We start from the raw sequence: 13,497 nt of genomic DNA on the forward strand, positions 1-13,497 counted from the left end.
ACCTGGAAATTCCACTGGAAGCTTTTTATATTCACAAATTAAATGATGTTTTTCTTTAGCATTTAAAAAATACCATTTATCAAAATGAGGAAATTTTCTTTTATTAATTTGCTAAGATTTTTTAAATCATAAAGGGGGATTAAGTTTTGTCAAGTACCCTTTTCCCCTCTAATTATAATTTTATTAATATAATTTTCTTGTTTATAATCCATGTGGTGAATTATGTTTTATTTTGAAATTTACCCAACTTTGTATACCTGTGATGAAGTCTACATGGTTCATAATCTATTATCTTTTTCATATATCAATAGATTCTATTTGTTAACATTTTTTTTTAAATTTTTGCATCTATGAGAGAGATTAGCCTTGATTTCCCTTTTAATGCCTCTGTCAGGATATGTTATCCAGGAAATGATGACTCTTTGAAATGAGTTATGATGCAGTTACTTCCTCTGCTAGCTGGAAGAAATGTTGCAATATTGGTGTTTCTTCTTTACATAATATAGAGGTTACTGATGAAGTCAACAAGGTCAGAGGAAATTTATATTTAAGTGATTATTTTATACTTAAATCACACACTTCTTTACTAGATGGAAGAATATTTAGATTTTCTATTTCTTCTTTCTTTAATGTGGTGAATTATTCTCGCTCCCAAGGGTAGACCATTATTGCTGTAAAAATCCTAAACAACCCTTAAACACAGTGGCTTGCTTGCAAGCCATTTCCTGGTTGTTTTGCACAGTTCTGTTGACCAGATATGCCTCTGCTGAACTCAACCGGACTTGGCTTTGGGTTAAGGTGTAAGTTCAGGTCAGCTCTAGGAGCCTCATTCCAAGTCTGCGAAGGGCCTGTTTTCCTTCTGCTGCATGGTGAAAAGATCAGCAACAGAACCAGACCATGCAAACACAGTGAACATTTATGCTCTTTGAATGTATCATGTCACATTGGTCAAAGCAAGGCACAAGACCAAGACCAAAGTTCAAGTGTGGGATGTACACTCAAGGAGATAAACGATGTCAAGAGTGGGAAGTAAATGAACTACCTACAACCAAGAAATTATTTAATCAAAAATATCTTATCTGTTATCATTACATGTATTATTAGGTATTCACTATCAATTGTTTTCCCCCTTTTATTCCTTTCCCTCCTGCAAGAGGTATATCAATTCCGTTATTCTTTTCAAAGTATCAACTTTAATTTCATTTTGTTTTGATCATGTCCTTTAAAATTTCATTAATTTACATATTTATCCTTGTTATTGACCTCTATTTTTCTCTGGGTTTAACTTAGCATTCCTTTTCTAAAATCTTAAGATTGGCTCTAGATATAAATATCCTGCCAAGAATGGCTTTAGGTCATCTCATAAATTTGGGGATGTAGTATTTTTATTATCATTCAGTTTAAACCATTTCTAATTTACTTTGTGATTTTACTTTGACCCATAGTTTATTAAAAAATATACTGTGTAATATCATAATAGAGATTTTCCACCTGTCTTTATTTAGTTAGATCTAGTGTAAATTCTCTGTAGTCAGACAATGCATTTCAAATGATACTCATTTTCTTTTCAAATTTATTGAGCCATTATAGCCCAGTATTTGGCCAATTTAAGGGAAATTTTTTCCACATGAAGTTGAAAAAGAATGGATATTCTAGGTAAATCTTAGGCTTTTAATTGGATTTAGTCTAATTTATATTTAATGAAACTGCTAGCATATTTTAGTGAATACCCACCATTTTATGATTATTTTATTTTTGTACCTTGTAACTTTTGCTTTCTCTGCTTTTGGATTAATTAGATATTTTATTTACTTTATATTTTCTTCCATTTGATTATGTGTATATTTGATTTTATTTTTGTGTTAAATACAGAGATTGCAACTAGCTTCCCTACAGTTTAATAGAATTTTAAAAAATCATTTGACAGTGCATAAAACCTACAATACTTGAGTTCCATTAAACCCCTTCTGTCTTTTATTATTATTATTACTTAGTGTTTTAATTCTGTATGTATGTTTAAGCTGCTCAAAGAATAAACGGTTTGTTATTGCTTTGTACCATCTACTCCATCTGCTTCTGGCTTCTCCCTGCTCCAGTTTTTAAATGACAGTCTGGGATGTCCACCAGGGACTCTCCCCACCGTCAGGTCCTAAAATCTAACCCTTTCCCTTTCAGCAATGAAAGACAACCAAAAATGCTCTCTGCATTGACAGTGGCTTTTTCTTGGCCTTTTAGCCTTTTGCCCCAAGCAGTTTCAGAGTTTGTTATGTCTTGGAGAAAAACATGGAAGGGTTAGGTTCAGATCTTCACCTCTTCCTTCTCATTTAAGCATCTAGTCCCTCAGGTCTGGAATGTTTCTTTCTGCAGCTTTCTAGACTATCAAAAGATGCCTTGTCTTCTCCACCTACAGGAAGTGTCCCTCTGCCTAAGTTCTTTGGTGGACATCAGATTTAATGATGTAGTCAGGTAAAAATCTGCTACAGAACGTCTTGGTTCAACTCTTCCTGAGATTTGCCCTTTTCCAAACACTCTTTCTTTTAAAACATGATTACCTTTTAGTTCTAGGCTTTCTCCCAATACATGCTTGTACATATTTTATTCCCATTTTCCAACTGTTTCAGCATGATCATTGTTTTGCCTCTAGCTGTTTCATCATCTTTGAAATAAGTTAAATGTTCCTTTATCATGTCATAATTTTTTTTTATTTTTCGTTTCTGAAATCTTATTAGATTCTTTTAAAAATATACTTGTCAGTTTTTAATATTTCTGTTTCCTTTAAACATATTAAGCATACTTAGTATCTGTGATGTTCTTTGAACTTCAGTGTCTGAATCCTTTACAAGGCTTGCTTCTGCTATCCTACTCAGGGTCCCTTTTTTTCTTGTGAGTTTTGCATTTTTTCTATGAGCTCATGCTCCCTGGAACTTTATCTGTAAGAACTTTTGATGACTGAACTGAAACTGTTCTCTTTCAGAGAGGATTTTAATTGTTTCTAAGAGAGACTCTGGGATACTACCAACCTGCAACCCACAACTGCCCTCAAAACAGAGAGGCTTAACCATATCAAGATTGGCATTTGCTCCTAGGCTGTAAGTGGACATCAGTCCTCAGCCACTGCTATGTGTTAGTTTCCCTTTTATTCCAGTTTTGGATTTTTGGTATTTTCTTTGCTTTATTGACAACTCAAGGATGCATTTAATATATTTTAACCTTCCATTGTAAAGTGAAAAAAGATAACAAGTACAACACAAAAATATATAACTTAACATATAAACACTCTTACAAACACTTAGGACAAGTAATATTACCTTACCAACCATATCCATCTGCTTCGTATCAACCACAAATTCTTCTTTCCTTTCTAACAATAGTCATTATCCCGATCTTTACAGTAATCACTGTCTTAGGTTTCTATGTAGTTTCATCACCTTCAGGTATGTTCAGAGATGTTAAAATTTAGTTCTGTCCATTTTGTAATTTGATTTGTTTTTTAAGAAAGACTAAACATTTATAGATCCCTCAACTTTTTCTTTTGCTTACATTTATCTATTGAAAACAAAATCCACAGAATGGATTTTACCAACTGCCTGTTCATAGTGATGTTCAGCATAACTTTGTTCTGCATGCCCTGCAGATTGTTGGCTGGCCCAGAGGTTGCAGGCTTAGGCTTCATCCTTTGGTAATTCTTCAGAGAATGGTGTGTACTTTCATCATGGGCCACAGAAGTTTTGTCTGTCTGTCTTTATGTGATATTATCCTCTGTTTATGCTCAATGCATTGAAACTTTCATTAACTGGGGGCTATAAATTGTGATATTTTAATTTTGTTTTATCTTTTGCATTTGTAACTTGCAACAGTTTTATAAAGAAATGTTTCTCCTCATCAATTAACTGGTTATCTAGTGAAACGGTTCACATGGGAGATGGATAACAAATGCTTATTTGTTTACACTCTAGTTTTTACTGTAATGAATTGTCATATTCATTTGAAGGTGATTGGTGTACACATACAAATACATATACAAATGCACAAGAGTAGCTAGTGTGTATATTTAGGAACACACAGTGGTAAATATATTCACTACATTTAAACTGATTGAAAAAATTACCCTCACTGAATAAAAAGTGGCTCCAGTTTTGGTCTTCAAGGTTCTTCTCAACTTGTCCCTAAAGTTCTTTCCAAAGGACCTCAGAAGTTCTAGTTCCTCTTGTGCAGGTCCTGTCCTACAAGTCCTGTTTTTCTTTAATGGAAAGTTAAAAATCTCCATCTAAAGCATTATCAGTGCTCATTTTATTTGATCACTCATTGTTTATAGGCCTTCACAAGATATTTAATATATTCAGAAATTATTTTTCTGCAAGAGGATTATGCAGAATATTTTGTCTGATATGTTATTGCAGAAAAAGAGAGCCTATTGCTTACTGCCTCATTGGAGTGCCATGCTATATTTCTGTAGCTATAATATTAATAATATTATGATGCCTATGCTTAACTAATTCATAATTTTTAAAGACAATCCTCTACTTATGGACTAATGTTTAGTTCTCTTTCCCCCTAAAAAATTAACATCTATAAATAATATTTCTGTGATTAAATATTTGTATAACATTCCTCTGATTTCCTTAGTTCAATTTTCTTTAGTTGGAATTTCAGTTTCAAATTTTCTGAGTATTAATGACTTTTAAATACATTTTAATCCTCCTTTCCCCCATCCCCTTCCCTGCTATTTTATTTAAAGGGAGAGAATAGAAAAGGCATAAGAGACTAATTTTTTCACTGTAAAAGTGAAGTGCAACAAGAACTTGGTCAGTGTATTAGATGCCCCTAGAACCTAATCAGAGACTGAGCAAATTGATCAAAGTCAGTTTCTGAAACTTCATCCTGGAAAAGCAAGTCTTGGATCCGAATTGATCTGGTTACATGAGGCTCCTTCTGAGCAGCCTGACAATATGCAAGACATGTCATCTCTTAGCTGGGGCAGGGACCAAAGAGCAAAATATACCAAAACATCCCCCTGCAGTGCAGTAGGTCGAGACAGAATTCCAGACCAAACCGGTACTTCTGTTTCCTCCAACACCAGAGGCAGCTAGACTCCAGAGACATCACCCCCCACTTCCAGTTCTAACCATTTTCCAGGGCTGACAACACAGACTTCATTCACTTAGTTGCTACAACCCCAGAATTAGCAGGTAGCAGTGCATGCATGGGCGCATGTACTCCCAGCCACAGGAAGGAAAATTTCTTTGTCCTTGGCTTGGAACCTCAGGACCCGGATGTTAAGAAAGGCGTAGTTTTCTGGGGAGCAGTGGGGGCTGGACTTGACATCTGACGGCCATTTCACAAGGCTTGACATCATGAAGGAAGGGGGTCAGGCATTAACACAGCTGGCAACCCACAGTGTTAAATTGTCCGTAAAAGCGGTTGTTAAAGCCAGGGGAAAAAAAAAAAAAAATTTTTTTTTCCCTAATGCCGCCCTTTTGCAGACACTCCATGGGCTGCTTATTCAGGAATTTTACAAAAGCTCAAGGCTGGTAATGAGGCCTCTGGTCCTCGGGCAGCCGGCTCAGCGTGACCAGCAGGCCACGTGATCCCTGTACATTGAGGCCTAATTGATGAGGTTTTGATGCTTAAATGGAGCGCTGATTGCAGGAGTTTCAAGGAACTGCTGCTAGTGAGGGCTCCGAGGTGAAGGGAAATTTTTACACTTCATTCCCAGAGCTCAGCTAATGACTGTTAGGAAATGAAAACGAATTTAGGGAGAAATGGAAAAGGGGAGGTGTACCAAATGCCTCTGGGCCAAATTCTGTAATCTGATAGTCCCTTAGTAGGAGGCAGCAGAGAACAAAAAGGTCCTAGAATACCTTTTGCTCACTCAACTCCCGAGGTTTAGTGAGCTTGTTTCATTTCTGATTGTGCCTGGTGCCTCTGGTTCTGGAAGGTTACATTCTGGGTAAAACCAATGCCTTAAGAATGAGGTGCTGTATGAATTGTAAAATGCTTCCGCCTGGTGTGCCGGTCACCTAATCTGGGCAGCTTTCCTCCTTTCCTGATCATCATCATCCTCAGTGAAGTGGTGCTTTGCAATATTATTATGAAGAAAATAATCTTCATAGCCATATTATGAAGATCAGAAAATACAGTAAATGCAAGGAAGGAGGTTGGCATGGGATGGGGTGGGGGCACCCAGAACGCTGTCCTTCAACTCTTTATGATCCGTCAATTTTACTGTTATTGATGGTAGGTGAGCTTGTGGTTCTGTATGAAGAACAACAACATCGACCACCCAAACAGCACTGACTTTTACTGTATGCTTAATCTATGTCAGGCCCCATGCACAAACTGGATCATCTTCCGGTGTCCTACTACTCTCCCAAGACGCAGGGGTGCCATAGCAGCGCTCTTCTTAGGTAACCTTCCCCTTTCTCTTTGCTCTCCCTGTCCCCATTCTTATCACTCTCCTCCCTTCCTGAGCAGTAGGAGGGTGAGAACTTTCTCTACGCCTGGGTTCTTTGTGCCAGGGTTGTGTATTGAGGTGGGCTACATCCTCCTAGGACAGAGGAAGGGCTGAAACACAAGGCTGCTGAGGACCCTACTTATAAAACCAAGGTGAGTCAAAATGCCAGGGAGGCTCTGAAAGGACAAGGTGACTGGGAAGAAGATCTAGACCGAAGGCTAAAAGACTGCAGTATTCAATGGAAGAAATAGCTCAAAAGGTATTTTGTGGGGAGGATCCTTGAAATAGTCCAACCGCCAACCATACTCAGAGTACAGGAGTGTTTCTGGTATTTGGGTGGATGAACCTGTGAGGTGGAAGACTCTGAGGCATTGTTGATGTGACCAAGAGTCCCAAGGGGGATGGCACTCCCTGTGTCATTGTTTAGTTTTAATTTTTTTGTTGTTGACCCTTCTTTTTTTTTTTTTTTTTTTTGGTGGTGCTGGGGATTGAACCAAGGGCCTTGTGCTTGCAAGACAAGCACTCTACCAACTGAGCTATCTCCCCAGCCCAGTTGTTGTTTAAAGAAAAGTTTGGTTCATCTTAGGCATATTCCATGCTAAGTGACAGTCTCTCCTGTCTGCTAAACCTTTCTAGTAGACAATGCATGAAGATAAGCAAGGGCAATGAAATCACATGGGATCATTGTCTGTGCCTCATGCTGCTGTTCACAACTAGAACTTTAAAAATGAAAAATCTAAAAAGTAGACAATAGTCCCTTTCTCACTTTCTCATTTACTGATCTCTACTTAGCCCAGCACCATCTGGATTCTGCCCTTCTAACTACTATGAAACTTCGCTTGCCAAGGTCCTAATGAACAGCGACCTATTCATTGGTAACACTGATTTCTTCTCCATCTTTATTGTATATGCCCCGCTGTTGCATCCAAGATGATGAAAATGAAGTTCTTTGCTTATTTTTCTAGTGCCATTCTTGGCTAGTTTTTCTCCCACACTCTGTCTTTTTGACTCCTTTACTCAAGTACCCCACCCCGCCCCCTTACAACTCCTGAACTTCACAAACACCTCCAATCCAATAACCTGGCTGTGTTCATCTATCTTGCACCCCTTGACTGATCCTCTAATTCCCTTATTTCTGCCTTCCTGGTTTTCCATCTCTTTTTTGTCTTTTACTACATGTTTTGGAAGAGTTCCTCAATGCTATCTTCTGAACTCCTCAGTTAATTTTTTCCTGGTTTATTTATTTTGTAATTCCTAGGACCTTCTTTTGGAGTTCCAAGTGTTTATTTATTTGGCATCTTGTTCCAGTTTCATGGTTGCAATGTTTTCGTATTAGGAGGCAGAGATTTCTTTTCTCTTTGCAAAGTCACTATTTCCCCTAAACTGTCTATTTATGTTTGTTTTGGTCTCTATTTTTCATATTACAAATTATCCTCAGATGTTTGAAAGTTCTTGATTTCTAGCTCTTATTTTAGAGTTGTTGTTAAAAAATTCATTGAAAGTTCTGAGTGTTGCTGTAGGTTGCAGACTTTGGGGAATCTGGCTAGACCAGTTAGTTGGGAAATCTCTTTTGTGGGTTTCTTTTTATCCCTTTCTCTTTCTCTCTCTCTTTCTTTCTCTTTTTATTTCCTTCCTTCCTGCCTCCCTCCCTTTCTCTCTCTCTCTCTTTCTTTTCTTTTCTTTTCCTTTCATTTCCCTCCATCCCTCCCTCCCTTCCTCCCTCCCTCCCTTCCCTTCCTCTTTCTTTCTTTCTTTCTTTCTTTCTTTCTTTCTTTCTTTCTTTCTTTCTTTCTTTCTTTCCTTCCTTCCTTCCTTCCTTCCTTCCTTCCTTCCTTCCTTCCTTCCTTCTTTCTTCTTTCCTTTTTTCCTGTGTGTGTGTGGTGTGTGTGTAACCCAGGAAGTACTCTTTCAGTGTAATATGTTCTCAACTCTTTATTTTTTTTTGTTTTGAGGCAGGGTCTCACTAAGTTATTGAGGCTGGCCTCAAACTTGGCTCCATCTACCTCAGCCTCCAGGATTGCAGGGATTATAGGCATGCACCACTGTATCAGACTTTCATTTGTTTCTCTATATAATTCCTGTTGGCACAAGGAAATTACTCTGAGAAGCCTTGAACAGTTTGGTTTGTGAGTGAAGACCCCAATCATGGATCTGAATAGGAAACCCAGTTATTTGCAGATTCAATGCAATTCCCATAAAAATGCCAATATCATTCTTCAAAAACAACAACAAAAAAATTCATGTGGAAGCACTGAAGACCCTAAACAGTCAAATCAATCTTGATCAAAAAGAATAAAGCTGGAGGTATCACATTACCTGGCTTCGAAATAGACTACAAAGCCACAGTCATCAAAACAGCATGGTGTTGATATAAAAATAGACACACAGACAATGGAACAGAATGGAGTGTCCAGAACTAACACCATGCATTTATTGGCAACTGATTCTCAACATACATTGTCAGTAACATACATTGGAGAAAGATAGTCTTTTCAAAAATGATGCTGGGATTGTTGGACACCCACATGAAAAAAGGTGTGTATCAAACTCAAAAACTTCTGTGTAGCAAAAACAATCAACAGAGTGAAGAGACAATCTACAGAATGGGATAAAAAATTTGCAATCAATTTATCTGACATAAGATTACTATCCAGAATATGCAGAAAACTTAAAATGCTTGATAACCAAAAAATAAATAATCCAATTAAAATGGACAAAGAATATGAGCAGACACTTCTCAAAAGAGGAAATTCATATGACCAGCAATTTATGAAAAATTGCTCAACTTTATAAGTTATGGGGGAGATGCAAGCTATGACCATAAGGATCTTCCATCTCATTATGGTTAATTGAGATGGAAATGAGCTACCATCTCATTATTGATTAAGATTTTCTTTTTATCAAAAAGACAGAAAATAACAAAAGCTGGTGAGCATGTGGAGAATTCTCCTACACCATTGGTGGGAACATAAATTAGTATAGACACTATGGAAAACAGTATGGCATTTCCTCAAAAATCTAAAAATAGATCCAGTTATTCCATTTCTGGGTATATATCCAAAGGAAATTACATCAATAAACACCTGCAGACACATTTGTTGCTGAACTATTCACAAAGCTAAGTTACAGAATCAACCTAGATGCCTGTCAGAAGATGAATGGATAAAGAAAATGGAATAGTGTATATACAATGGGATAGTATTCAGTCCCAGAATAAAGAATGATATCCTATCTTTTATAGGACAATGAATGGAATTGGAGGCCATTATGTTCAGTGAAATAAGTCAGATGCAGGAAGAAAAATTCTGCATATTTTCTCTCACATGTGAATGACAAAAGAAAAGTTAATTAGGATGTGTGGTAGTGATTACTAGGGACTGGGAAGGGTGTCAGGGAGCTCACATGATGGGTACTCATACACAGATAGAAGTAATAAGTCCTAGTGTTATATAGCACAGTGGGGGACTATAGATCACAAGAACCTGCTATTTATTTTATGAATAACTTCAAGAGAGGATCTTGAAGACCACAAACACAAATTGATGATAACAAGATAGAAATATTAATTACCCTGATTTGCTCATTACATATTGTGTATATGTATTACAATACTACTCTTACTTGGGTCAGCTTTTCCTCCTCTGTCACCTAAAGATCTGACAACACTTTTAGAGGAGGAAAAGTTCATTTATCGCTCATGGTTTCAGAGGTCTCAGTCCACAGACGGCTGATTCCGTTGCTCTGAGATGAGGCCAAAAACCATGGTGGAAGGGTGCAGAGGAGAAAAGCAGCTCAGGACATAGCAACCAGGAAGCAGAGAGAGCTCTACTCATCTGGGACAAGATGTATTCCCCAAAGGCACACCCCCAGTGATGTGCCTCCTCCAGCCACACTGTCCCTTCCTAAAGTTCCAACCCAATGAAGCCATTCAAGTGGATGAACACAGTCATTAGGTCAAGGGTCTCATAACTCAATCATCTCACCTCTACGCTCTCTTGCATTGTCTCATACATGAGCTTTTGGAGGACACCTTGTATCTAAACCATAAATACTGAACCCCATAAGTATATATAATCACTGTGTTTATCAAAGCATTTTGTAACTTTTTAAGAATATGAAAATCTTTGATTACTCAATACATATTGTGTGCACATATTGAAATATCACTGTGCTCTACAAACATGTACGATTACTGTTTGTTAATCAAAACATATAAAAATGTATAAGTATATGCATGTGTTGCCCTAATTTGATTATTATACACTATATATGTGAATAAATTATTACTCAGTAGTCATAAATTTGCACAATTAAAACAGCAAAGATGGAAGAGAGATATCAATAGCTCTGCATGGAACATAGCACATGCATGTCAATATTTGACACCCATGCATGTTCTCAAGTTCTCACTTTTAGCCTATTGACTTCTTTCCTAAGTGCACATGGTACCCACCAATGCACGGAGCTGCTTTTATATTTTCTCAAAATACAGATCTCCAGTTCTTTACTAAGAAGCAGGAAAGACTGAGCTAACCTGAGTTGGTGAGAGGATCTGATGACTTCTTAAATAGATTTTCAACCAATCCTCATTAATTTAGATCCTTTCCTTCAAACTGGCTTCTAGCATGCTCGATTTCCCCAATTATTGAGTCATTTGAAGGTTCTAGTATAAATTGTGTTTGCTGTTGGATTTGCTGCCTGCTTGTTTGGAATTCAATTTTCTCAAGCCTGAACAGTATTTTACCCGATGTCCATCTGATTTGCACCATTCAAACTTAAGTTATTGTTTATTCCTCTCTCATCTTCCCTATCTCTGGAGGGTTTTGCTCTTAAAATACCTTTATTATTTTTTCAGTGAAATTTTAGGAGGAAACAGAAGTAGCTGTAGGTGGCCAATCTACCATCTTTAAGTAATCCTCTTTGCTTTTTATTCACTTGAATTAATAATACACACTCAGAGCAGCAAAATTTTAGAGTCTTTATTTCAAAGCTATCTCTGTTCAGTTCTCATACTTGAATAATAATATGACTGGAAATAGCATTTCTTGTTCAAAAATTATTTTTCTTATTGCTTTAGAGATAATCTCCATTCTTTCCTTGAAACAAGAGAGGCTAGTGATGAATTTTATTTCCTTCACCTTGTTCCTTTGTAGAAAATCTTTTAAAAATCTCTGTAAACTATTATGCTTTTCTTTGTTCCTTGGTGTTTTGTTCTTTTTTCTTTTTTGTTTGGTTTGGTTTTCTTCATCTGAATTTGCTATTAAATATATGTTAAAATCTCTGAATCTATCCCCCCTGTCTCCTAATTGTTCCTGCATTTGGGATATATTCCTCAACTGGAAGTTCCAGATCACTCATTGGCCCCACAGGTATGTTCTCTCTGTTGACTTCTTTAGTACTGACTTTTTACTTAAGTGATCTTATCAGTACTACTACCTTACACCTCAAATCTTGTCTTTTCCTTGTGAAACTTTAAGCATGTCTCCACCTGTTGATTTCTGTTGAAATGTCTGTCTTTTTGGTGTTGCTGTTCCTCAGATGGTAATGTTTGATTACCAGTTCTCTTTATTGCCTGTCTTCAGACGAAGATGGGAAACCAGTGTTGCTGTGAAGATGTTCTAGCAGCTACCCTGTGGAGAGTTTATGTTTACAAACCTTTCTGGTTTGTATCACCAGACATAAGGCGCTGCTTCTCCCCCTCAGACCAGGCCTCAGCCGTATCTGAGTGAGTGGCAGGTAGAGGAGGTAGGAGAGACCAAGCTGTGTATCCAGACACCCTCCCGTCTCTTTGCCTCTGCTTTTCGCACCCACCCTTGTAGCACATGCGCCATTCTGAGTCCACTCCCACTGCACATACCAGCCCTCTCCCGTGTGAGCTGGGCTTGTTGGTCTGGCTTAGTCTAATTCCATCTGCATTCCACTTTTGAGAGACTATTATTATTTTCTGGTGCATTAATGGCATATCCTTTCTCATTTTTCCAGTACTATTATACTTCTTTAAATAAATATTTTAAAATAAGTCATTCTATAATTTCTATGAATATGTGGTAGAAGTGTAGCTGGTAGCTTATTTCATATCAACATCTTTTACCCATTGCAGTGTACTTCTGAAAAAAAAATCTCTCCATTCACTCTTCTGCCTCCTTCAGTTTGGCCTCCACTGCAGCATCCAAATACCCTGGTTAACATTGCCAATATGCTCCACACTGAAAGAGCCAGTGGGAGCATTCAGCTCTCATCTCATTAGACTCTCAACAGACTTTAACTTAGAACTAGTCTCCTCCTTCCTCTTACCTCCTGTGACACTACAGTGTCCTTACATTCCTCCTTTCTCCAGTTACTCTACCTCAGTCTCCTCTGCCAGTCATCACGTCCCTACCAGGCCTGTTGGAATCCTTCAGGGCACTTTTGAGACCATAGTCCTCTCTTTCTTGGTGATTCATCTGATTAAATAGCTTCTAATCCCATCTGGAATCTGATGTAATGATTCAGTGAGAGTTCTAGTATATATATATATATTCCCTTTGGGATGCTTTTCTGATTATGACCTTAGGAGGCTGCGGCTGACTCAGTGGTGAGCTCCAGAGCAGGGATGACCCTTTGGGGTTGTCAGTCCCAGGAAGAGAATTGGGGGTCCCTAACAGACTGCATAGTGTGGGGAGGAAGATTTGGAGCTTAAGCCAGATCTAAATGGCAGGCCGGCATTGTGGCCCACATCTGTAGTTCCAAGTATACTTGGTAGACTGAAGCAGGAGGATTGCTTGAGATCAGGGTTAGTCTGAGTCACATAGTGACACCCTGTCTAAATAAATAAATAAACAAATAAATGAAATTTCTTCCTTTTTTATTTATTAGCAATGTGACTTGATTAAGTAAATTCAGTTTTCTGAAACTGTAACCTAATCTGTAACAGTATAAGGTTGGATTACATCCATGCCTAAAGTTTCAATAAAATCAGATGACTGAGTTATTTGTCCAGAAACTGTCAATTTCCTTCTGTAAATTTCTACTTTAGACTTTTCTTCAAATTAGAGAGAGTTCTG

Source organism: Sciurus carolinensis, chromosome 11 (assembly GCF_902686445.1).
Source record: "Sciurus carolinensis chromosome 11, mSciCar1.2, whole genome shotgun sequence".
Taxonomy (NCBI): domain Eukaryota; kingdom Metazoa; phylum Chordata; class Mammalia; order Rodentia; family Sciuridae; genus Sciurus; species Sciurus carolinensis.